The sequence below is a fragment of the Hippocampus bargibanti genome, linkage group LG17 (genome assembly GCF_051943395.1).
Source record: "Hippocampus bargibanti isolate YZ-2025 linkage group LG17, ASM5194339v1, whole genome shotgun sequence".
Classification (NCBI taxonomy): domain Eukaryota; kingdom Metazoa; phylum Chordata; class Actinopteri; order Syngnathiformes; family Syngnathidae; genus Hippocampus; species Hippocampus bargibanti.
Window position 1 is genome coordinate 66,882 of NC_142750.1, and position 24,595 is coordinate 91,476.

Here is a 24,595-nt window from a genome sequence, read left to right on the forward strand (position 1 = left end):
TTGGGTGTATGATATTGTTTGCAATAAATACAAAACACTGTGGACTGTCATTGCCTGCTTTTCATTTCAGAGTCACAATCTTTATTGGCAAAGGACATCCAACACACATCGAATTTGGCTACGATTGGAACACGCTGCACGACTAACATCATAAAAAAAGACATGACAAATATATGGTCATTTTTTTGGCTGTTATTTTCGGCTAAAAACGCCTTACTATACATGGTGGGTTTTTTTGGATAAAAACGCCTTACGATACATGGTTGTTTTTTCCAGCTAAAGGTTGTTTTTTTTCCGGCTAAAAACACCGTATTATACATGGTCGGTTTTTTTTCGACGAAAAAAGGCTTACTATACATGGTCATTTTTTTTTTCGGCTAAAAACGCCTTACTATACATGGTTGTTTTTTTTGGGGGGGGTTGACAACACCTGATTATACATGGTCGTTTTTTTTCGGCTAAAAACGCCTTACTATACATGGTGTTTTTTTTTTTTCAGATAAAAACGCCTTACTCTACATGGTCGTTTTTTTCGTCTAAAAATGCCTTACTATACATGCTCATTTTTTTCGGGCTCAAAACACCTTACTATACATGGTCATTTTTTTTCGGCTAAAAACGCCTTACTATACGTGCTGGTTTTTTTTACTATAAATACTATACAAAACTGATGCTGGTCAACTGTTTGCAGCAGGACCTCAAACTGCTCTGTGTGTGTGAAGACCGAAGCCATCAGTGCAGATTTTCAGGGAGGAGCCTGGCAGCTTTCTTGGTCTTCTGCTGCTTGAAGAACCTTCTCGTGTCCAGTTTGTGCATCTGTAGGGCAGAGAATGGGGGAGGGGGAGTAGACATGGCACTTTCAGTGATTTCTTCCATTGGTTTCCTTCGCCAGAAGGAATCAAGCAAGTTCCATCCGGTCGTCACCATAAAGATTTCCATGACAGACGGAAGATTATTTCATACTTGACGTGTTTGGAAAGCGAAAAATGTGGCTGTTGACTTTGCTTGAAATGCAGGCGTCACGGTCTTGAGATGTTACTTTTGCCTTTGTTCTGCAACAAACAAAAAAATGGAGTATTAGACGGGCAGCCAGCTGGCTCAGCATAGAAAGGAAGCAACAAGCTACGCATTGCTCACAAGGATGAGCCCGACCGACCCTTGCGAGCGCCCCGCAAATCAGCTAACGAGCTACTGATAGCAAAGCCACGTTTGTCCAGAAAGGGCTTGCGTTTGTCCGTTCCCACTTTGATTTCCTTTTTTGTTGGACTTTTGGGACGAGACGTCCATGGGCTGGTGTTTTTCTGAATGGATCGGGGGGCCCTTGGTCGACTTGATCGGAACCGCCTGCTTCCCCACCAAACGGCGGGAGGACACTTGATGAAGGTATCCGAGAGGCCGTCGGAAATCACACCAAACTTGTCTTCTGACAGGCCTTTCCACGGGCAATTTTCCCAGAGCGACCCCATTAGTATTCCACAGAGACGCCCCCTCATTCCCCCGAGCCCAACGGGGGGTCTTTGTGAAGGCAAAGAGAAGAGGAAAAGAAAGGCTCAAAGACGGAGAAAAAAGTGAGGGATGCACCCGCAGAGAAACTGGAAATGGAATGTCACGTCCAAAAAGAGGAAGGCTCAATTTGGCGCAGTGCAGTCAAGGCAAAGACGGAGCGGGGAGGGGCGGGGCCCATTTCCGCTGGCCTTCCCGCTTGCTTTTCTGCTTCTTTTGGGAAGACCTCCTCCAAATCAAATGACTTGGCAGGTGAAAAACGGGCATGCGGGAAGGCTTGCAAATGGCGGTGCTTTCAAAGGTCTCCTCGAGAAATGAGGGTGTCTCCCCGTTTGGTGCGGGGCCGCCATAAAAATGGACCAAATCCGACTTCAACGGACAGTTAGGACGGCGGAAAAAAATCATTGGCAGCGCCCTAGCCACTCTCGACGACTTGCAAGAATCCAAACAAGGGCGCGGAAAATCCTACTGGACCCTCCGCATCCTGCCCACCACCTTTCGTTAGGCAGGCGCTATTCACCGATTCACGCGCGGGAAATCCAGCAGACATTTCAACAGCTTCACCCCCCCCCCCTCCCGTCGCCATTAACTCTTTCAACAGTAACCCAAATAGCGCCTGTTTGCAATTGTTTTTGCTGATGATACTAGTGCAGCGTGTTCTAGCGGAAACATTTTCCTTGTGTGTCCTACATACTTGGCCCTTTCTAGGGCAACGCCAACTGGTGGTCTTACTGCGCCGCGCCTTTCTCACCCCCGGAGTCCATCATCAGAAATCTGCCCGTTTCTTTTGTATTCGTGACACTGCCCACGACACCAAATGGACCTCGGCGCCGAGTGACTCTGCCAAACGGCCCGTAAAACTTCTGGTGGAGGAAGGCGTGCTAAATCGGCGCCCGGTTTCCATGGAACTTTCACCCCGGGCTCAAGAAGCGCGGCGCATTTTCTTCTGGCTGCTCACTAGCCATCGGCCAATGGTGGCTTTATGGCTGCCGAGGTTGCAGGCGACCGATCCATCGACCAGGAGACGCTTTGTGGGAAAGGACCATTTTTTCATCGCAGTTTGCCGGGATCAACTTGCCATCAGCCGTTTGCCACCAAAACAGAATCCTCCCGGCGCCAGCGCAACTTTGCCCTGCGACCATCCGTCTTGCGCCCGGCCGGCCCCGCCCACACCAGGCTTTGGGCACCCGTGTGCAAGAAATAATAATAATAATAATAATAATAATAATAATACATTTCATTTAGAAGCGCCTTTCAAAACTCTCAAGGTCACTTTACAGTCGCAGTATAAGTTTTTCTGTGGGTGAGCAGTGACAGCCACACGCGCCAGCGTTCACTCCACCCGGAAGTAACTCAAATACATAGAAAGCTAGCTAATATATAGCTAATAGCTAGCCAAATAGATAGCTAATGGCTAGCTAGACAGCCAATATATAGCCAGCTAGACGGATAATAGATAGCTAGCTATGTAGCTATAATAATATTAATAAAACATTTAATTTATCATCGCCTTTCAAAACTCTCAAGGTCACAGGATCAGTTTTTCTGTGGGTGAGCAGCGGCAGCAACGTGCGCCAGAGTTCACTCAAGCGGTTTTGAGTTTTGCAGGCTCAACAAGAAGCTGGCGGCGGGCCGAGGTCGGCGTCCCAAAACGCTATTAGCATAATCCCGTTAAGTGTGTCAGAGGCCTCGGGAGCGCCGCAGAAGCCCGCGTGAGAGGAAAGTCGGGGGAACCAAAGCAACTAACGCAAACATGGAAAAACCGCATCGAGACGCCGACTCCAATGTGGCATCAGATGCGTATGGACGTGCAAATGTCAGATGCTTTGCTTTATCTCGAAATAACACCAACGATCGAGAGAGAGTGAAACGCCATTGAGTGTGTCCTTTTAACCCCGAAACGCGAGCGCGGCAACGGGACCGTCGAGTCGGCGCCGTTGCGAGATTGCACTGGAGGCGGAGGGATTGCGCAAGCGTCTTCGGCGTTCCGCCTCGGGCAGCGATGGCGGCGCGCAAAACAAAGAAGCGTGAGCTAAGCTGACATTCCTCACGTGGGATAGGGGCGCCGGCGCCCGCTGGGAGCTCGCCTCTTTGTCTTTTTGGAGGCGCGTGACGGCGGCGAGAAGGCCGCGCTGGCAAGGCAGCCGTTCGGTCCGTTTGGTCCTAGCGAGCGCCGGCTATACGTTAATGGCTCTACTGGTCGAGGGCCAAATGCAAATTCCAGCGTGACAGACGGCGTCCATGTCAAAGCAATTCATCAGGTGCGTACGCGCTGACTCACCCTCGCTCGCACATTTTTAACTCGTCACCTTTGCGATTGTTCCTTTTTAACTCCGTCCGACACAAGTGGCGCCAGGTCAAGGGTCAAGATTGGATTTCCGTTTCTTCGTTGCTTTGCTGTGGCACCAGGCCGCCTCTGACAGGTGGCTGGGGGTAGGACAACAGATGTGTGAACGCGTGTGGTCATCTGGTGTGTAGCGCAGACTATCAGTGCAGTAGGCGGACTATCATCAGATTTTGTAAGGAAAAAAAGCCTTAAAGTGCCCTGAAATATGGCAGCTTATATTGCAGCCATCTGATCCGGTGGTGACGATTGGCATCCTGGTGTTGTGCACGCCCCCCGCCCCCCGCCTCCGAGGTTGTTGTCTCCAAGCCTGGTTTGAACGTAAACCCTCGGCCCACTCCAACCGCGTGGCTCAGCTTTGGCCACGCGACCATCCGAAGCTCAAAGGCTTTGTCATCAAATGACGTTAATGGTTGGAGCGAAGGCAAGACTTTTGGAGACGCGCGGCTCAGTTACCCCAGCGGCAGGAATGGTGCTGGGGATGCATAGATGGTTGATAGATTGGGGGCACTCGGCTGGACATCCGGCTGCCGAAACCCCGCCCGGGCCTCCCATCCATCACGGTACGGACCGGATGGACGGCGCCGCGCTGCGGAGGGCCACCCGAGCAGACACCTGGAGGCGCCCCAAAACAGAAGGTCTCCGGGGACCACCTGCGCCTAGCGTGGGCCCAGCGTGCGCCTAGCGCGCGCCTAGCGTGCGTGGGGCCGAGCCTGCATACTCGCTGACCGTCTTTCATTGGATTTGTCGTGACGGCCGGGTGGTGTCGAGCGAGCGCCGAGGCGGAACTCTGGCCGGCCATGTCATGGCGCTGCCGGGGCAACCGCTAATGACTTCATTGGCGACCGCTCATCCGTGCGGAGAAGAAACACGTCCCCGCTATGGCGCGCCCGCTGCCCTTCATTGCAGCATTTCAGGGCCTTTTTCTCGGTCTCAAATATGACGTGTGAATGTCGAGCGAATTGCTTTTGTCTGCCATGTATTGGACAGGCACTTCCTGTCGTGGAGGATCGTCTGCCTGTTTTTCACTCAATCTCAACCGGTGATTCGTAAGCACTTTATCGAGCGCTAAATGATGGGAGTTTGTAGATCCTGGAAAACAGTTAAAACGGCCCGCTTGCTGCCCACCGCCGCCACACGGCGCACCTCTGGAAGTCAGCAGGGGGGAGGGGGCGCCAGCGTGAGCTTTTCTTCCTTTTCAATTGAAGCCAAGGCGACTCGGGGACCAGCCGGACCGCCAGACCGCCAGCCACCGGACGGGGACGGATCTGGCTGTGTTTTCTGCTCTGTGCCGGGGGCCAGTGGGGGTTTTAGGAAATGCCCCGAGCCCTCGCTGACAAGGCATCAAGCTGCTCACTCGGCGCCGATGCCTTCCATATGGCGCCGGGAACGCTCGGCAAGTGTTGACGCGAGTCTCGGGACCGAGGATGAAAGGTGCTCGGGCCATCTCGACATGCCTTCAGCCTCCGCCCCCTCCCCTCCGGCGGACGGACGGGATGACAAACTAGAGAACACGCAAAGAACCCAGCGAGTGGTTCTCAAAAGGGAAGAGAAAAATGTTGGATTGTGGGCTTTTGACGACTGGCGGGGACGGTTGGGGCTCTTGCCTTTCCGTCGATGAATTCAGGATTGACATCATTTCTAGTTTCCAGGAAGCTGGACGGACGCTTGACAATCAGCCTCCACTGTCACGGTTTGCATGGTGGCGATGGTGGTGGATCCCAAAAAAAGCAGGCAGGGGTGTAATTGACACATTGCATGAAATAAAGTCAACAGGAACAAAATCTCAAACATCAAAGTCGTCAGAAGTACAAAGTAGCAAAGAAAACCATGAGTAAAAATCTGCCAAGATGAAACAAACCTGACAGGGTGAAGCAAACGCATACAATGACCCGACAACGAAGGGTTGTGCCGGGAGTCCTTTTAACTGCCACTGATTAGAACGACCAACACCTGTGCAGGTGCAGGCGGGGCCGACAGCGCCAACAGTTGGTCGCCAACCAAATCATGACATCCACCAGAAATTGGCCGGCATCCCTGCGCCGCAGGTTCAGGGCGGATCATTTTGGGCGTGGCAAGGAGAAGGCTAGCCAAAAATCTCGCGTTCATCCGTTGAATTGGCAGCACTGCTGCAGATTGGGCCAGTTTGCAGGTGACCCAGAAGCCGAATGAGACACTTCCTCTTCTGGTCTTCCTCACGGCCCCTCTCGGATGAAGGCGTCAGGTAACCCCCGAGAGGAGAAACCTCTCCGTGGTTGTTTGGACAAAGGGGGGCGGCTCCCCCGTGGTCCGCTTCAAAAAGCACTTCCCCCAGAATGGAAACAGATCCTTTTGGGGACAGCGCCATCTCCCCAAATGAATTCTCCAGGACTGAAGCTCGCCCCATCGCTGGTGACGGCGCTCTGCCAGTGAGTAAGCTGAGCTCGGCTCGCTCTCTCCAGGGACAAGCAGCTAATACCAACCAGCCCTTGGAATTCTTCAAAACGTCTCTGGAAAACAAACAAGGACGTGACACGCTGTCCCAAAGGCGTCTCTCGATGGAGCGCGGGGGTCAATCGTCTGCCTTCTTCAGGTGGAATCGATTCAGGAAAGCTGCAGCTTGAGCCAGTGCGGTGTGGACCTCCTGCAGTCACCCCACGCTTCTTCTGGGCTCACGGTGAGGATGGCAATCGCCAGTCTGTCACAAGCGACCGCCACGCGGTGCGCCGGTTGCCTCGAGGGACGAAAAAGGAAGGAAGCGCCGATGAGGGTCTTGGGGCGGCCCTTTTCTGCAAGCCGCAGGTGCCTGAAACCAGCGTGGATGCCACCCTTGATTTGGTCGGACAGGAACCGAGCAGTCCAGTCTGCGAGTGTCACGATCTGGTTGGCGACCAACGGGTGGCGCTATCGGCCCCGCCTGCACCTGCACAGGTGTTGGTCCTTCCAATCAGTGGCAGTTAAAAGGACTCCCAGTACCACCATTCGTTGTCGGGTCATTTATGTGTTTACCTCCTGCCTGCTTTTTCGGGATCTACCAGCACCTTGCGAACCGTGACAGTTGGAGTCCTCCGGGTGTCTCGCACACACACGCGCACAAAGTTGGGTGAAATGATGTCGGGTGAGAAAAAAGGTGAGGCGTGCCCCTCAGATGTGAAAGGCCCGCTCACGTATGACACAACAAATTCATCAAGATTCCAGAGCATTCCGCTGCCTTCATTCAGATTCAACCTGAAATCCGGAAGGCCCAATCGGGTCTGGCAGGACGTGCACGTGGTGCATTTCCATCATGCCTTCAAGTTTGGGTCAGCAATGATTGTGGAGCAGGCACGGCAACGATGCGCACTCGCAGCTACGCCGGCGCGTCTCCATCGACATGTTAGTTTAGACATGCTTGAGGGGAGGGCGGCGGGGATCAGCTGTGTGCAAGTTTGCCAACTTTGGGGGCACGACGGGGGCGTCGGCCCCGCCTGTGGGAACCCCGCGCTCCTCACTTCTCATACATTGTTCCACTGCTCCTCCAAACCGTTGGTGGCACAAAAGATGCCGGGCCTATTGTGACCCGGGACAGCTCAGCCGAGGAGAAGGAGAGGCGGGGCTGAGGGCCAACAGGAGACGTGCTAATGGACAAACCCGTGTGCCGAGAAACAAGCGCGTGATCACGCCAGACAAGCCGTCCACTGAGAAATCGCAATCAAACCCAAAAAAATCAAGTCAAGATCAAGTCAAGATGGCGCCTCAACCCAGCAAGCCCAGCAAGCCAAGCAACATGTCAACCAAAAGCGGGTCGGCCTCCTTCTTCGCGCGCTTTGGTCCTGCACGTCGGCGACCTCGGCGCTCGCGCCGCCGCTTCTTTATTTTGCGCACATATGGGACAAAAACACCTTTCTCAAGGAGTCCCTCCCCGTGGGCGCCCAGTTCCGTGCCGGAAACACCCAAAAAGTTCACGCCGCTCAAAGTCGCGCCCGCTGGCCGGCGGCGACGCTGAGGACCTGTGAAGTCGCGCGGGGGCCGTGATACGTTTTCATTTGGGCGGGCGCGACAAAGAAGCCGCTAATGGTCGGGGCCCCCGTCGCCCATTAGCATGCAAATGCTGACGAGTTGTTGAATGAAAACACGAGACAGGCCCCGAAGGGGGCGGAGCCGCACGTCGCCCGCTCCCTCCCTCAAAGCCGCGTTCTCACGTCCGTCCCAGACTGGAGATCCGGTGCTCCGGCGGATTTGGCGGCGGGGATTGAGGCTGACGGAGGCCGACGGCGCCAACGGGACGCTTGGTCTCTTAGGCTTTGGCCGCTCGCGGGTGTCTGCGACGCAACGGACGAATCGGGAGCAACGCTGACGTACGCGGGGCGTCAGGAGCACGAAGCCCCAACGAGGCCCCCGAGCCTCGGTTTGGCCCCCCTTCCTCCGCACCGCTCTCCAGGACGGCCGAGTGCGCCCCCTCCCCCATCCCATCCCATCCATCCATCCCCCCCCCCCGCAGTTTAAGCCCCTGTCTCTTATTGTCCGCCAGCACAACAGCCCGCGCCATTCCATGGCAGCAAATCTGGCTGCGCTGTCACATGGGAGAGATTAGCCAAACTAAGACCTGAATAGAATGCTCACTTTCCTCGCCCCCCCCCCCCCACACCCTGGCGCACCCGATTTAACCGTTGCCCGTCTAGACGGGAGCGCAAGGTCATTCCGATTGCTCCTATGAATGAAGACTTCACCGCCACCGCGCTGACTTTGCGCCGCATTCCCGCTGGCGTTGATGCGCTGCCCCAGCGATGAGCGCTGGCGCTTCCTGGTTGGGGGGCGTGTCCGGGAAACCCCCTGCAAAGACAATGTGCGTCGTCATTCCGCACCAGAGGTGAAAATCCGGCATGGAGAGAGCCCGTCTGGGAGAAATCAAAGAAACGCAGCAGACGAGGAGGGAAAACTGAAGCAAAACGCAGCAAAAACTTTGAAAGAGATGCAAGCAAAGAGGCCTTTGGGCCACTTTCCCCATTCTTCAAGTGTGTCTTCAAGACACTTTTTCAACAAGGGCTCCGACATTGGCGCGCTGGCCAACAAGAGTCAAAGTTGATTGACGCTAGCCTGAGCGGGCGGCCCGTCCAAATTTGCCAATTTCCAAGTCTCCCAAGCCACTTTCGGGCCTCCCGTCGTCCTGCGGCGTACGCCGCTAATATTAGCTGCGAAGATACGACGGATTGTTGCGGGCCTTGGCGTTTTCCAGCCGTCCCGTGTGCTGGCGGCAGGTAGCCCTTTTGGCTAATAGCTCCCACAATTAGTATTCATGAAGCGGGCGACACTTTTTTTGTTTGCCCTCGCTTGTTTGCTCACTGCTGTGTTCTCACCGTAAATTTTGACTTGGGCACAATGGTGAAAGGTTAAAGAGCTCCTTGTTTTTTTGGGAGGCCCGCGTGAGCGCGCCGTGCGTGGAGCCCATTGCCCGATGGCGGCGTCCATCTTGATAGCATCCCATGCGGTGTGAAGGCACGTCAGCGCCGCCTTTTTTTTGGGTCGGTTTTGAGCAGCAGCAACAAAAGGGAGGGCTCCATTTGGATTTCGAGTCGCTCGCCCGACGAGGGCGACGCGGCCGGCGGCCGGGCGACTCGCCTTGAATGGAATTTGATTCCATCGGCCGGAAGGAAGCGCTCGTTGTCGCTCGACTGACTCAAGCCACGTCGGTCGGCGCCATCCCGTCAATCGGGTGGAGGTCACGACCCCAGCAGACGGCTTTCCTTGGTACTCTCGCGCGTTGGGACCGGGGCTGCTTTGCGGCAATTGGGCCTTCAATGTCTTCCAATCACTTTCGAGCTGTTGCCGTCGCGGAGCCAAAGAACTTTTGCGAGTTGCACGGAAGGTTCTGGCGCCAAGTCTCGGCTTCCCCGTTGCGCCTCGCTCATGATTCTTTACATTCGCCCGTCATTTCGCACGACTTCCGACTTGGGGCTGCGCTTACACTCATCTGTGTGTGTGTGTGCATGCGCGTGTGTGTGTGTGGGTGTGTTTGAGGCGGTAGCTGGTGAGCTCATGGGCTTTTTTATTTTTTTGGTAACCTCAAGAGAGGGCCTCTCTGACAGGTGTCCTCAAAGTGGAGGAGTAAGTGGATCTGCAAAGCGTTCATTAAAGAAAACACCGGGTGTCACCATGGCGACGGCAGCGCTCCACCGTCAGGCCCGTCTTTCTGCCGCACGGCTGCAAACGCGCAGCCGTTTGTCACCGCGCAAGTTGGCCTCGCAACATGTCTGACGTGCCGCTTTGCGGGAGGCGTGGCCTCAAAAATGGCTCATTTCAATTGAGAGTTCGGAATGGCCCCGCCCGCGTGCTGGTTTGCAACGACGACCAAAACAAGACATCTGGATTTTGGTCCGATTTACGAGCGCCGGGTCGTGCCGACGGCTCCTTCTTCACACACGAGCTTCTTCATCTTTTAAAAGGGGGCGGATGTCAGAAATTAGCGGCGGCGCCGAGTGACGCATTAGACGGCTGGCGCAACAGCAGGGAATGGGAGCGGGCCGCCCCCCGCCCCTTTCGACACCCACGCCGCCTTTACTCATTTGGGATTCGCAGCTCTCGCCCTTCAGGTGACGTCACGCAGATCAGCGCGAGTGCCAGAAGGCCCCGTCCTATTTTGACGCTGCCTTCCCATCATTCCAGGCCTTCAACGTCATCCACGATGGCACATTGACGACGTGCGCGTCGTCAATTACGATCCCCTGAGCCAATCCGAATAGTGATCACTTGCCAGCTCCAATCGCGCAACAGCAAATTTGCTTTGAGAGTGACAAAATCCGTGAAGATCTGGAGCCATTGGATCATCCACGCTGTCCAGATCCACAGCACACGTTGGGCGCATCCGTGACGAGGTGACGGACGCTTGAGAGGGACTCCAGGGCGCCGCCCCTCTGCTCCCCCCCCCCGCACACAAAGCCTGCCTGACGCAGAAGTCAATGAGAGCGCTGGGAAGGCAGTTCCCATGCTGGCTGCCAAGTGCTCGGCGTTGCGCGAGGGGGGATGGGGGGGCCCTCGCCGAGGTGACGGAGCTGCTCGGCAACCTGGTTGCATCAGCGCCTCCACTTTTGTGGCTTTGTTTGGGCTGCCTCAAGAATGTCCAAATGGAGCGGGAATGCAAAAAGCAATAGATCTCCAAAAATTGAAGTGGGGACATCCAAATACTCGCTCTCGTCTTGTCAGGTCAAACCCCCCCTCCGCCCCCCCCCCCCATTTATCCAAGCGGGCCGCGTCCTTCCCAGCCTGAGAATGCCGCTGCGCCGGTTTCATGCTGGTCTGCGAGCGCAACGGAGATGACAGACTGCGGCGGCCCAAGCGGTGGACGCAGCACAAGCGCCATCAAGCCAGACCATGGGGGGGGGGGGGGGGTCAACCACGGACACAAGTGTACCTTCATCTCGTCAATATGCTTTAATGTTGGGCAGTGAAGCAGAAAATCAGAAATGAGGACATGGGGCCTAACGGAGGCCCTCCCCGCACCCCCGGGCCTCAAACCCAAGCACGCTTCCACATCTCCGCACCCGCCCCAGATTGTTTGCTTCTGCCGGCCGGGTCCTCCGTCGGAGCCGCCAACAAGGCGTAAGGCCTCCCCGGCAGGCCAGCGAGGAAAAAAAAACAAAACGGGAGCTGGACTCCTCCCACAAAGGAAGTGCGCCGGTAGATTGATTGAACCTTTCTTGTGGAGCCGGTTCCTGCGCAAATGGCATCCAGGTTAAACATTTGCTGGCGTTACAAGCCGCACCCCCAACGCGTTTCGGTCCAAACGAGAACAAGTAGGCGGCGCCTGGGCTCAGGGTCCACGTCGTCTCATGGAATGCAACCCAAATCAATACGGGCGGAATGAAAAAGGGGGGCAAAGAGACCTTCAGCAATGTGGGAAAAGTGTCTGGCGAGGACCCACAACAGGCCTTGTCTTCATAGCGCCGCACGGGCCGCCGTCGCATGGCCTCGACCCGGGATCCCAGCCTAAAATCCGGCCCTCCGATTGGCGTGATCTCCCCCCCCTGGATCGCTGATCTCCAGCCACTCCTGCCTCGAACATTCCACGGGCAGCAAAAGCACACGCGACACTCCTTGTTGGAGTCGGAAGGCCGTCGGACCTGCTCTAACTGGTTCGAACCGGCTCCCACAAAGTGCCAACCGCCGCGCCATCTTTCCACACGCATTTGCGCAGATGCAGCGTGACGTCACGAGTCGGGCCCGAACCGGATTGTTGCCGGTACGGTTGGCTTTTGGACTTTTCTGGCTCCGCGGTTGCCTTGAGAGGACGCCGGGAAAGCAAAGCTCTCGTCTACCGTCCAAGCGAGCCCGTTGTCAAAAGTTCCACGTCGACCACATTGACAAAAGGCAAAGCCAGTCGCACGGGGAGGGCCGACCGTCGACCGCGACCGCCGACTGCCAACGGAACGGAATCAGGCCCGGTCGACTGGGACGACCGGAGAACAGGAATGGACGAAGCCATGGAAGAAGACTGGAGCTGTCAGCTCGTCACTCAACGTTTGGATGTCCAAATGGCTCACTTTGGCTTTGGATCCGGCGGCTGTTGACGGGTCAAGCAAAGGCTACCTGATGTCACGCGATTAGCGGGGAAGATGTTGTTTTCTGTGGTCTTTCGGCTGTTTTGTTGTTGTGTCTCAATCGCCGGCTTACTGTTCATCCCCCTCCGGGCACTGATAAGATTCTTGTCAGCACGGTGAGCGAGGCATGACATCATGAACGGAAGGCGGCGAGACACAAAAGGAGCTTTCCGAGGCGCTTTGCGTTGCCGGGGAGTCGCCTTGCGCGCTCTTACCAATCCGTCCACGTTGACAACGTCAAGCGGGTGAGCCGTGACAAAAGCTCCATTTGAAAAAGTCATTTAGCGCTTACAGAAAGCGGGCGAGCGCTCTTCTTGCCCGTGCGGGGCAGATACGAGCAAAGCCTCCGAGACCGCCAGTCGCCACCTTGCTCAAAGGCACTTCCGCATTGGGAGCCGACCGCCGCGGCGCGGGACCTGTTCGTTCCAAAGCCGTTGCCGGGCAACAGGCAGCCTTCGCCGCCGGGAAGGCGGACTCTCCCGGTCCGGCACGGAAGACGGCCGACCGCCCACCCGCACCGGGCGTCAAATGCGGCGCGCGGGCGGCGTCCTGTTTGCCCCGTCGCGCTGATGGATGAGCGGCGGGGCCTCCGCTTGTTCGGCACCCTGCCGCGAGCTCCAAGCGTCGGCCAACCAAATTCAAGCGCGACGTGTCAAAAGGGGGGGCGGGTCAAAGGGGGGTCTCCGCTTTCCCTCAGCGTTCCAAGAGAAACGCAGCCCCCCGCCCTGGTTTCCGACTTGATGCCAAATGTTTCTTTGGTCAGAGGAGCAAAAGCTTGTTGAGTGAGAGGGTGAGAGGGCGAGAGGGCGAGAGGGCGATGCCTGGCTGTTCTTTCGCCACTTGCCGCCCCCCCCCCCTCCATCTCACGACTTTGGCAGGCACCTTGACACCCTCTGCCGAAATTCATCGGCGGCGTAATGAGACGTCTTGGACGGTAACTACCCCCCCCCCCCCAAAGTCGGAAGAAGAAGCACCTGCGACCTTGAGCTGACCTTTCACCCCAAACACGCACACATAGACACCCCCCCCCCCACTCCAAAAAAGAAATAGAAATCTTGGCCGTTTGGCTCAGCTCCTTCTTTACCACGACCGCCTGATCCAAAGTCCACATGACGGCGCCCCCTTGTGCCCTCAAAAAGTCCCCCTTCCCGCCACCACCGCCACGGAAAGTCGACGGCTCTCAAAACGTGCGTCTGAAGGTCAAAGTGGTCGCCACGTCCATGAAAATCATCCCCACCTTTCCGTTTTGTCTGTTTGGAGTGCGAGCTGCCCCGCGCCACCTCCACCCCCCCCCCTGTCGACTTGCTCTCCCCAAACTGTCCTACAACCCCCCCCCCCCCCCCACAGGACCCCCAGGCCATCCCCACCCCTTGACACTGCCCCTCTGCATTGATGCCCATAATTACCGCTGAATGGATCCGCACATTTCCCATGGACGGCGGCCAAGCCTTTGGCCTGCTCGCCCCCCCCCACAAACACACACAAACACACACAAACACACACAAGCACCCCCCCACACACACTGGACTCAATGGGGATTAAGGGCAGGATGGAGAGAGCGAGAGACGGCCGGTGCTTGCCCAGATGGAAGGAAGGAAGGAAGCTATGGCTATGCAAGCCATGTAGGACAAGCGCTGGCGCGCTGGGGGGGCCGTCCACAGAACCCCCCCCATGGGCGTTGGGGGGCCACGTTGACCTTCCGCACCAACATTATTCCTTTGGCAGCAGTTTTCGCTTCCTCGTTGCCATCAAAGAAAGTCCAAAACTTGATCTGAGCCTGCTGATTGGAAACATTTCTTGGAAAAGGGAAAAGGGGGGCCGCGTTTGGTCTCCCCAGGCAACAAGTTGCGGCAACAAGATGCGGCAACAAGACTGCCCCCCCCCCCCGGCCCCCCTGGTTCGCTCTCACTTTGTCAGGTTTGTGTCGTCGGCGAACAAAAGGCGAGGCCGGCCGAGCTCATTATGGGATAGGCGGCACGGATCCACTGCCGAGCGCTGCCCTCTTTCCCGGGACCGTTGCCCGGGCGACGCAGCATCCGAGAGGGGCACTCTGACCGCTCGGGGGTCTTTGGCGGCGTTTCGGGGAGGTCGGCTGGCGTGATGTCATCCCTCGGCACGGAGGGGGCCAATCAAAGCCCCGCAAAGCGACGTCACCTTTTGTTGGACCGCTTCATTCCGGACTAGACGAGCGCAGTCAAGCCAGGGCTCGTCTTTCCCCCGTCGTGCGTGCGTGCGTGCGTGGGGTGAGGTTTTGGGGCGGGGGGGGAGGGGCATAAAGATGCCATTGGGCTCCACTTTCATTTGTCAGCCATTTACGTTGCAGCCCAAAGGTGGCTCCCGGGTCGAGGCCTCGGGCGGGTCCAAAGCCTCATTTCAGGCCCGTCGACGAAAGCCATCAATCTACCTTGCTGACCATCAGACTTTGGAAAGTGCGGCGAGGACGCGGGCGGCCCCCGAGAGCGCCGGCACTTCTTCGGCGCCAAACCCGGTTTGGCGCCGCACTTGGATGAGCGGCGCCGCGGAATGAGGCGCTTGCAGCGACTTGCTCGCCGCGTCTTTGGCAGGAATGCCAAAGATAGACGAGGCGCAAATGATTCACCTTCCATGGAGGTGTTCGAGCGCAGGGGGGAAGCCGCCATTTTCCACGCCGTCGGGGAGCTCAACTCGGCCCACTAATTGTCTGTCCTTGAACGCGGGCGCCCGCGGGAGCTGTCGATTGTTACTTTTGGAGTCGACGTCAACAGCTTCTGCAAAACGTCTGCTTCGAGGACGGCCAACGGGAGGGAGCTTTTCATCCCGCCGGCGGGACGGCGAGGCAACGAGGACCCCCGAGCCCGACGGGGCCGCACGCAGCTCAGCACTTTTGCTTGGCCGGGCGACCGTGACGGCGCAGCCAATTAAAAGGACAATTTGTCAAAGTCAAAAGGCGCCGCGCGCGACCGCCGGCGGCCAATTAAGCGACACCCCGCCGCACCGACGCCGGGAAGGCCTCAACTGGGAACTTCTTCCCGGGCAGCCTTGCGCAACATTGGCCGCGCCCTCTATGGGCGTTCCGATCCGGCAATTTGGTTCCGCTCCGCCGTTGGGATTCAACGCGAGCGAAACGGCGAGACGCTTCGCCTTCGCACAAAAGCCACCCGCCGCACGCCACAAAATTAACACTTTCAATGTGAAGTCAGACGGGCGTCGGGGTTGCCTCTGGACCTTTCTCTTCCACCCCCGATCCGGGCCTGCCCGATTGAGTCGGCCTGAAAGCCCCCCCCCCCACGCCAAGAAGCTCAAGGAAGACCACCGCTGGTCAAAGTAAATTGCGCTCGGCCAGGGAGGTGCAGGAAATGCAAAGAATGAAGACGGAGGGGTGGAGGTTCCAAAAAGCCAAAAGTCCTCCGTGGCAACCACAAAGCCTGAAAAGCCTGAAAAGGCAACTGTGAAGAAATTGCGGCGCGGCCGCCGAGGGTCAAAGCGGGCGCGGCTCGGCCCGCTGGGCGCAAAGGCGAGCGAGCGTCGGTCCCGGCCGGCCGGCCTTTCATCTCGGCGGCGCCGGATGGCACTCGACGGGCCGCAATTGAGCGTTATTACCGCAAATGGAAGTCCCGACGCGGTCGGCGGCCAAGATGAAAGCGCCGTGGCGAGGCCAGACGCCATCAACTGGTCCTCGCCGGGTGCCGCCGACGGGGCTTTCATCATCATCATCAACAAAGGCGGCGAGGCCCGCTTGGAATTCAGCACGAGTGCTAAGCAAAGCGAATTGTGAAAGTGTGAAGTGCCGGGATGGGGGTCTGAGCGGGCCTGACCACTCACCCCCCCCCCCCCCCCCCCCCCTCCATTTCAAAGGCGGCCATTTTGATTTGGACCCGACATTTCTACTGGAGGTCGTTGGGCTCAACGAGCGCCACGGAATGGAACGCAGGGGGGGGGGGGCTTTCCGACACCACCCGGCAGCGGTCACGACGGCCATTTGCCAAAAGTCAAGCACGCGTGACGGCTTGTTTGAAAGGCGGCGAGCTGACGTGCGGCGTTGAGCCTCCCTCGACTCAGCCCCCGCCCCCCCACCACCACCACCAGTCACGCAGCATCAGCTCCCGTCCCGAGTCCGGACGCCGATTTATGGGACGGGAGGATTACGGCCAAGCCAGCCGTGAGGACCACCCAGACGTGCGCCTCCACGTGCGCTTTGAAAATGAAGACATTGGGTGGTGAAAGCGGCAACAATTTGGAAAAGTGTTTGATTTGCTCACCTTTGGCGCAGCTCCCGTGCGGTCACGGGAACTCGCAAGGGATTTCATCATCACCCCCCCCGCCCCCCCATTCCGCACAATCTCAAAGTTTCCTGAATCGCAGGCGGGTCTGGACTGGCCCCACTTGCAACTTTTCTGAATGGCGTCCAGAAGGAACGAGACCAGGAAATCGTCAATCAAAAGACGCTTTTGGCCCCGGCCAGCCCGCAACAGAACCCAACACGACCCAATGGAACCCATCGGAACCCAACCAACCTGTCAGATGGTCTCAACGATACGATTCCAGGCGCATACGCCGAACCTTCTCCGGGCGGGTGGGCGATGGGGGGGGGGGGCAAACGCTCACCCGCCCTGAGCCGACAACAAACGCGCAAACAACACTTGCCTGTCGGTACGTGCAGGCCGCGCGGGGGGGCGGAGGGGGGACTTTCCGCACAGCCTGTGCAAGAATTGCAAGAAATGACAAGCCGCGCAGGAACAGACACGGAGGGGAGGGGGGCAGATTTGCAAAGAAGCTCTTTACCAAAACTAAATTGTGGCCACAACCAAAGGCCACTTTCCCGACAGCGCACTGATATTTTGCCGCCGCCCCCCCAAAAAAACACATTCCTTCCCCATCGCCGTGGAGATAAGCGAGGGGGCCGGCAAGGTTTCATAAGCGAGACCCGGTCCCGGATGGTGGCGGTCGAGCTCCGCCGTGCTTCGGGGGGGGGGCTCAGGAGGAACCCCCTCGAGCCAGTCCAGGGTGCAAGTGAAGCAGAAGGTCGTCAACAAGTGAAACAATGACAGACATTTCATGTCAACAATTTCAACGTATTTGGTTTCTCGTCTCATTTCAATGGACACCGTGCAGCAGTCGTTCTTTGCAGATGATAAAGAAGATATACCAACGACTATCCTTACAGTGCCCGAGCGTTATTTTCAAATATCTTGTTTCAAGTGTTATCAGCAACACCGATGCTATTTGTTAGCCCGCCAATGTCAATACTGTCTTCTTATTGGGGCGTTAGCATTAAGCTAGTAGATTTGTCAAGCAAATTATGATGATTATTATATCAAGCGGAAACGGGGCCACGTCAGGGATGACAGTCGCCGCCGGAAACGTCAGACAGGTGAAGCCATTGCAGCTGCCGCACGCAGCCCCCCCCCCCCCCCTTGTCTCCGCTTTGCGTGTTTTTGTTGCCTTTCTTTTTCTGTGGGGGGGAGGGCGGACTGACAGCTCATCATCTCAGGATGAAGCTAATGTCAACATCTGCGAGCCTTCCTCATCGGCATTTGCGCGGGTGTGGTGGTGGTGGGGGGGGGGGGTGCGTCATTCTCAGCTCCCACACAGGAATGATGGCGCTGCAGCGGCCAAAAAGCCTCGCAGCCAAATACCACACGGGAGCTTTGGGAGCATTCGGATCGGCTGGGGGGGGGGGGGGGGCACGAGGCATCCAAGATGGCTGACGATGGACTGGCGGGGACGCGGCGGGTGGTCGCGCCCACGGCGTGTTTGCAGAAGACGTCGCCCGAACGGCAAGATGGCGTCCGGCCGCTTTCTTTTGCTTTTGGAGCAACAGATTGCAGCAGGTTGCAGTCAACGGCCAAAGAGGATTTGCGCAACAAAGTCGGCTAAATAAAAGCATCGGAGGGGGGGGGGGCAGCCTGGTGCTAAAAAGAGCACGCGCGGCCGCCATGTTTGCTTTAGATGTCGAGAGGAAACATTCTCGTCCGTCAAAGGCGGCGTTGACGAGGGGATGACGGCCAATCCGGCAAAGGTCGCCCCGTGCGCCGCGTCAACTTTTTATGGCTATTTATGAGCCATATGAGATGGACACTCTGACGAAGGCGGAAGTATATGCCGAAACATGTCAGGTATTTGAACGCCGACAATACACTGTCTGGAAGAAAAGAATCCATTTTAAATTACATTATTTATTAGCTATGTGGCTATCTAGCTGGTTAGCTAACTGTCTAGATCGCTATCTATTAGCTCTCTGTTAGCTAGCTAGCTCGCTTTCTATCTATTTGAGTTACTTCTGGGTTGAGCGAACGCCGGCGCATGTGGCTGCCGCTGCCCACCCGCAGAAAAACTGATCCTGTGACTGTAAAGTGACCTTGAGAGTTTTGAAAGGCGCTTAGAAATGAAATGTAGTTTTATTGTTGTTCTAAAGTTTTCTGCAAGCCTTTGCCCCCCCCCCCCCCCCCCCCCCCGCTTGCTCTTACGTAACACAAACAAAACAAGGAAACAAAGGACGGACCCGTTGGCTGGAAATGCGGAAAGTGGGGACAAAGTGGAAAAAGAGTGAGAGGAGTGGGGCCAGTAGGGGCCCCGTATACCCCCCCCGGCCCCCCCTTGGGAGATTTGGATGTGTGTTTTGCAGTCGGGGTGCTCATCAACGGCCATGAAAGGGGCCCCTCCATTCAGCCCACCGGCCAAGATGCGCTTTGGTGAGCCGCCATCTTTTGTTTTGGCCGTAAACATTTTTTTTTTTTTTATAGTGGGGGTGTGGGGGGGCAGATGATCTTGATGTGCCAACGGCTTGTGATGCCCTTCGTTGGGGAAAGAATTCAGTGTCGCTTGAAGGGATTTGAAGGATGACGGGGGGGGGGGGGGGGGACACTGCCCACAAATCCCATTTGGGACAATTGGGGGGCACAGTGCCAAGGGGGCCCTCATTTTGTACGGTGCAACCATACGAGTGGCGCGGGGGCTAAAACAAAAGGTGGCGAGCATTCCTCCGTCACGTGACCGGTCGGGGGTGCGCCGCTGCAGCACGCAGGGTCAGGAAGTGCGGGCGACTTCCCAGAGAATCAACCGGACGTTAGCTAGCTCACAGATAACTTATGGATAGATAGCAAATAGATACTAATATAATAATACTACATTGATTTGTTTGTTTGTTTGTGGCGCCGCGGAAAGAGGCTCCACGCCGTCAAGTCGGGCGAGGCGGTAATGATAGGCTGCGGCAACTCTCTTAATTGCGCCGACTGCCTGCGAGCCAAGTGGCTGTCAGTCAAAGCGCCGCCGGTAAGAAGAACTCGGGCTGACCTCGCCGCCCCCCCCCACACATGAGCGGCGGAAACATGAGTCATGGCAAAGAGACCCGCCGGCAAAGTGACAAAGGCTCAAAGACGCTAACGACGCGGCGCCTTTCCGGCCGCGCCAGCGCCACAAAGACGCTTTTCGTCTTTCCAGAGCGGCGAGTGGGACGAAGGGCAGAAGCCCCGCCCCCCGCCCGCGTGTCATCGCCGTAAGCAGATCAGCGGCCGCACGTGTTTCTGGCAAAGGTCAAAGGTCAGCGCCGGCGGCCTGACTCCACTTTCATCTTCGAATCGCGACAAACGAGCGCCGGCCTTTTGGAGGCGCTCGCTCGCGACCGCAGGTTGGATGAAAGCGGCCGCTTTCATCCGCGGCGCTATCGCTTCAACGGACATTTTTGTCGCTTTTACGAGTTGAGGGAGGCCGACCGCCAGACCTCGGCAGGTGTTTTTATGGCGCCCGCTATCTCGCTCGTGACGCCGCCAAACGTCCCCGTTTGACTGGACGCCGGCGCATCGGCTGCGCTTTCGTCACCAAAGGCCAGAAAGCCCAAAGACGCCATTGCGGCAAATCCTGTGAATGGAAAGTGTCCTTGAGAGTTTTGAAAGGCGCTTAGAAATTCAATGATTATTATTATTATTATTATATGGCTATCCAGCTGTCTACATGGCTGGCTACCTGGCTATTTAACTAGTTAGCTATTTGCTATCTAGCTGGTGTAGACACTGGCTACCTAGCTAGCTAGCTAGCTATTTATATATTATATATATATTGACTATCTAGTTAGCTATTAGCTATCTATCAGGCTAGCTATTAGCTATATATTAGTTAGCTTTCTATCTATTTCAGTTACTTCCGGGTGGAGTGAACGCTGGCGCGCGTGGCTGCCACTGCTCACCCACAGAAAACTTTATCCCGCGACTGTAAAGTGGCCAACTTTTCCGCGCCTCGTTTTCAAATGGAAGCCCAACTTGCACTTGAAGCAACGCGAGGCGCAAGCTAACGTGCGCGCCAAGAAGCCAAGTGGACTTTCAGGTTAGCTCCAACCGAGCCGCGAACGACGTCAGCGAGGTGAAAAAGGGACAAATGTGACAGACAGGTGCCTTCAGACAGGCACAGTTGCGACAATTTGCTTTCTTGATTTGATGGTCAGCTACAGGGAATGAATGAAAGGGGCGGCTTGCGGGTTTGTTTGGTTTTTTTTTTTTTTTTGGGGGGGGGGGGTGCAACCAAAACAGGCACGGCGGAGTGGGGAAAAGCACAAGCCAGTAAACACGTAGGACCTGTGGAAACTGGTCGAGAAAAGCGCTGTTGTCACCCAATCAAAATGTGCCCCACCTAATCACGTGACTTTGACGTTCGCCAAGTTTCGGCAACAAGCGGGACGCCCCCCCCCCCCACCAAGGGGGCGGCTTTATATGGCGGAGGCTCGTTAACTTTATGCGTTTATCGGCGTCGGGGAGGGCATTGATCTTCAAAGGGACACGGACTTGGATTGGGGGGGGGGGGCACTCTCTTGTTTGGTGCCGCATTGCCACCTAGCGGCCAAGGCCGGGAGCAGCTCCCTCCCCCGAGCCCCTCCCTCCTCCCTCTCTCGGGACGGAGCTGGTATTTCATTCAAAGCTCAACTCTGACCTCTATTGGGAACACGGTAGTATTGCGCGTCATTTGCGGAGATGGAAAAGGTGGAGGAGGATTGTCAAAGTACAGTCATGGCCTAAAACAGCATTGACGTCCCTTCAAATGCTCCCCGGGGTGCCTGCCGTCCACATTCTTGATTCTTCAATTCAGAGCCGAATCAACGAATCTCAAAGTGGGAGGCGACGCGGCGAGAAACGCGGAGGGGGGGGGGGGTGAGGTTGTGAGCTTCGGTCGCTTGGTTTGAAGTCGAAGTGGGATGAGCTTCATTTCCGGGACCGAAGTTGGACTCGGGCGACCGTCGTCGAGTGAAGCGCACCGATCTTGAGCGCCGCCGCAATCGTCCGCTAGAGGGCGGCAGAGGATAACTCGGAAAAGCGAGAAGGCCTCCATCAGGCGGAACTCAAGCAAACCCTCCGCAGGCCTCCGCCAACGCGAAGCTCGCTCAAATCACTCAGGCCTTGCCAAAGGTCAAAGCCTCGCGGCCACCTTTTTTCTCTTCCCCAACCGAGACGGCGACGTTGAAGCGCAGGCCGGCCCCCTGGCGCCGCCCCGAACCTCGACCTTTAACCCCAAGGCCATCATGTCCCGCTAAGGCCGATCGGGGATCGTTCCGCGAGCCCGCGCTGACCCAAGACTGACCCCGCGCGCCATTTAGTCACGATCTGCGAGCTTCCGGACAAAGCCGTTCCAAATTGCAACCGATGGCCAGAAAAGCCTTTGGACTTCATTCACGTCACACGACACGGGGATTGAAAATGGTGCTGCAACTTTGTAACTTTGCAAGCGTCGCATTGATTTTGGCACATTTCCTCCCCAGACTGAGAAGCGCACCAAAAAAAAAAAATCACAAAAACACTTTCCATCGCAGACTGGAAGGGGGGGGCAGCCCCCCCACACACACACACATGGACCTGGAGAACAAAGGTAGCATTTTACTCAAGAAGGGTCAGCAGTTCCCTCCATCAGACGGGGGCTTGTTCTTGGTCCGGGGCTGCTGGCCAATCTTAGACGGACGGGCAGCCCCTCACAGCCGCCGACGAGACAATCCCCTCCACCCCCCCCCCCCCCCCCCACTCCTTTGAGACAAACTCCTCATTGTTCACGCCGTAATAATAAAGAAAGGCGCCCGCCTTCTCCTACTCTGCTCTGACATGAAATGCACGTTTCAAAAAGTGAAGAGGCAATCGATGCTCAGGGCTTCCGTCGCGGAAGGTGGAAGGTCGCCGCTTCTTCCCAAAATGTGCGACCCCGACAATGTCATGTTGCCACGGCGGCAAAGGTGGCGGCTCCCTTTGGCAACGTCCCCCAAATCCCCAAAGAAGGTTTTCCCGCAGACAAAAAGAAAAGTCTCCAAAGAAAGGCCACGTCCCCACGAGGAACGCGAGGGCGGGAACATCCGCCAGGACCGGGCGGGAAAACGCCATTCACCCTGCTGAGAGCAAAAGCGAAGTCCCGGCTGGAGAAAAACGAGTGGAGCCCCGCTGTGGAAATTCTTGTGGGCCGACCATCATAGGACGGCGGCGCGCTCGAGCCTGCGCGAGAAAGCAAATTCCTCAGCGTTGGGCCATCGGAGACTGACTTCCTCTCCCGCAAGGCCAAAAAAAAAAAGCAGCTACGTACCTGCGTCCCGTCCATCCCCCCCCCCCCAAAAAAACCACAAACAAACATTTCCACGCCTCTGATGAATGCCGAGTGGCAAGAATCTTGATTGTTTCACCGGAAAGGACTTTTTGTTTGGGAGGACGGAAATGTTTTTTCATTGAACGCCGAGCAAGGCAGGACTCGCAATTAGCGACAAAGAAAAAGCCCTTAGCGGACGTTTGTCAAAGCGCTTCTTCCTGAAAACGCAAAAAAGAGCTTTTCATTTCCATGCCAGCAGCGATCCATCCATCCATCCATCCATCCAATGACGACTTTTCCAATGTGGAAGAAAACACCCGCAAAATTGCGGGAGAAGCACGCGCAGCGGTGACAATGTTTGCTTCCTACGGACGGACGGACAGACGGACGGACGGCCTTTTGGGCAAAACTGCGTCGCTATACCGCAGGTACCACAGAGAGGCGCGCCGTCCCCCCCGCCCTCAACAAGCGGCGGCGGTCTTTGTCACAGGCGGGGCCGGTCTTTGGCTTTCGAGCTCCGGTCCCGCCGCGTTCCCGGCGCAGAACTTGGATGGAGCAGGTGCGCGCCGGCGCCCATTTGACGGGCTGAGCGCGCGCGGGGGCGGGTCTTGAAAGGCCAAAACGGCAACGTGACCAAAGCCGAACGGAGGGAGAAGCCATCTTGGATGGGACAAGACTCTTTCGGAGCTCCGGTGGCCTGTCAATCAAGCACAAGCTCCAAGGGCGTGGGGGGGGGGCGGCAGCGCACACCCGTCCGCAACCAACCGACGTCGCCCCGTCACAACCCGAATCCCATCCTAACGCTGAAACAAAGCCAGAATAAAAAGCAACAAAAAGCCCCCCCACCACTATTGAAATTCCTCTTTGGACTCAAACGGCCAACCCAAAAGTTCTTTTGGGTCGAGAAGTCACCTGCAAAAAGTGTTCAATCAATCAAGCCAAAGTCGCAGCTGGCAATCAGCTGCCTTCTTTGTCACCTTTGCAGTTACGCCAAATTAACGACCCCCATTGTCGGTTGTCGACCCCCATCTGCCCTTTGACAAAAAAAAAACAAACATTTTTCCACGTTTGGAGACAAAAGTGGGGACAAACGTGGGGACAAACGTGGGGACATACCCGTTTGCTGAGGCCAGGCTGCAGAATGAGGTCGCCAATGCAAATCCAGCAAGTAGTCCGTCCATTCTCGTCGTCGTCGTCGTCGTCGTCCCCTAAAAAAACAAACAAATCCCATCGGCACGAGGAGGACAACTCCGGGAGACTCCGTCCGTCTCTCGCTCGGCGTCGTTCCGCAAAAGAATCCGCTGGGGGGCTCCTTCATAATCCACGGCACGGGAATCCGAGTGGGGGCGCGGGGGGGTCCGACGCCAGCGACCGAAAGCGGCTCCGACGGCGACTGAGCCGTCGTCGCGGGAGGCTCGCTAATGCGCCGGCAGGAGCAGCCGGCGTGTGACGCCTTGGCGCAAAGCACGACGGGAAGAGTAGTTCGAGGGGGGGGGGGGGTCTGCGTGTCGCTCCCCCTTTCAGGTGTCGGCATGAAGGCGGTTCGCGTGCGAGCGGCGCGGGTGAGTCACGAAGATCCTCCGCGCGCACACGCCACGACGTTTGGCCGTCGGGTCGGCGCGTCAACCGCTCCAGCAAACTCGCGTCGCGACAGACTTGACTCGGGCGTTTT

At 56.7% G+C, this 24,595-nt stretch overlaps 1 long non-coding RNA gene across 2 annotated transcripts; it reads right to left on the reverse strand.

The window, feature by feature from the left end:
• Positions 1-54: 54 nt before the first annotated feature.
• On the reverse strand, positions 55-24,595 carry LOC148885019 (uncharacterized). Of its 2 annotated transcripts, none has more exons than XR_016118128.1 (3): positions 24,040-24,595; positions 925-1,052; positions 55-816 (listed from the first exon to the last, which is right to left on the reverse strand). It is a non-coding gene; the product is annotated as an uncharacterized LOC148885019 (long non-coding RNA). The 2 variants fall into 2 exon arrangements; XR_016118127.1 differs by having other exon boundaries at positions 964-1,052; positions 24,040-24,585.